The sequence below is a fragment of the Schistocerca nitens genome, chromosome 2, assembly GCF_023898315.1.
Source record: "Schistocerca nitens isolate TAMUIC-IGC-003100 chromosome 2, iqSchNite1.1, whole genome shotgun sequence".
Taxonomy (NCBI): Eukaryota; Metazoa; Arthropoda; class Insecta; order Orthoptera; family Acrididae; genus Schistocerca; species Schistocerca nitens.
The window spans coordinates 773,187,736-773,189,414 of NC_064615.1; the positions used below are offsets into that span (position 1 = coordinate 773,187,736).

Here is a 1,679-nt window from a genome sequence, read left to right on the forward strand (position 1 = left end):
ACCGTAATTGCTGGTTCACCAGTACTCCTTTATTGTTTAACAGGAAAGTTGTCGGCAACTTATTGATTAATAATCTGCCGCGTCATCCAACGTCCTCCCCTCTATACCTGTTGAGCGAACAGTTCTTTGGCGAGAAACTTGACCAGATCTTCGTAGCTTTCTACCCACGGCGGTTAAATACGCCCATTTTCGATGACAACTGTTATGAATCTTCCCTCGGATACCTGGAAATGAGCAAGTAGACGCCCTAGCAAAGCAGGCACTTCTGCATGGACTAATTAAATGTGAGAAACTTCTCTCACAGATATTATACCTATGCTCAGAAATCGGTTGTCATGGGACTCGCAAGAAGAATGGTCGCAGACATTTCAAATTAAAGGAATCACTAAGCTCTAGTTCACATCACGATTCCAAGAATATCATAGTATAGTAAGGCACAAACACAAGGAGCTTCACGACAGTTACAACACCTCTGAAATTTAATTATCATTTCATTCTAAGAGAGCTGCCTTCCATATAGTTAAGGCTAACCGGTCATTGACCTTCCTCTTCTGTGCTGGATGCACACGCACTGCCCGAACTCTTACGGGACTCGGTAAAATTGTCTGCCGCGAGTAATGAGTGTAATGGGCAGGGGCACAACGAATGTGGTGCGTGGACATTAAGTTGGAAATGTGGGTCTCACGGGGAGCGCGCACGGGTTAAATCCGTGCAGTCGCACTATTCTCTGTGCCCTCGGTGGCTCAGATGGATAGAGCATCTGCCAAGTAAGCAGGAGATCCCGGGTTCGAGTCCCGATCGGGGCACACATTTTCAACTGTCCCCGTTGATGTATATCAACGACTTTCGACAGCTTAGGGTCTTGATTTAATTATTACTTCAAATTAATGTATTTCTGTCGTTCTTTACCATTTCTCCTCCAATAAAAAATGCGTCCCTCATCGTGGTGCGTTATTACCTGTTATCAGCTACTATACGTTCTGTATGTAACTGCTAGATATTAAAATTATAACACCATAAAGGACAACAAATTACGAAACTTTACGTACGTATGCAATATACTAGGAGGATACATAAGTTTGTTTTGGGGCATGAGGGTACGAGGCCTGATACGAAGAGTTGCCGCCTCTCTCAACGACATTGATTCTAACCCGGAAGGGTAATGAGCTGAACGGGGCATGTGTGACAGATGTGAGTACGTCATGCCACGCTACTTCACCACCATGCCGGAATTCATCAGAGGTAGTGGATGGCGAGTGGTGGCGAGCCAGTCTCTCGGAAACCCACGACTCTCCTCTCCAAACAGGGCCGGAATGCTTTGCTACAGATCTGAACGTCGCGCCCACTAGCCCACCACCGCGACTTCACCACCACCCCGCCCGCCGGTCTCCCTGTACCCAGTCTCCCAGAACCAGGTGGAGAGGGCATACCGCAGTTATAAGTAGGACAGCATCCGAAAAATCTCGACACTTCGCCAGAGGATGATGAGTGTGTCATTCGTCGAAAGGTCGCGGTTTTATAATACTACCACCCGTCTGGGAACCTGAGAGATTTTTATCAGCTGTATACTCCGGCAAAGTCTACATTCACCACGACCAGATGTTTTCAGTAGGTGAGAGATGTGGAAGACGTGCGGCCAGGGCAAAAATAGAACAGCATCTATATCGAAGTAGGTCAGG

General features: G+C 46.9%; 1 non-coding gene across 1 annotated transcript; it reads left to right on the forward strand.

Moving 5' to 3' along the window:
• The first annotated feature begins 731 nt into the window (after nucleotides 1-731).
• Nucleotides 732-806, forward strand: Trnat-agu (transfer RNA threonine (anticodon AGU)). Its single transcript has one exon. It is a non-coding gene; the product is annotated as a tRNA-Thr (tRNA).
• Nucleotides 807-1,679: the final 873 nt, after the last annotated feature.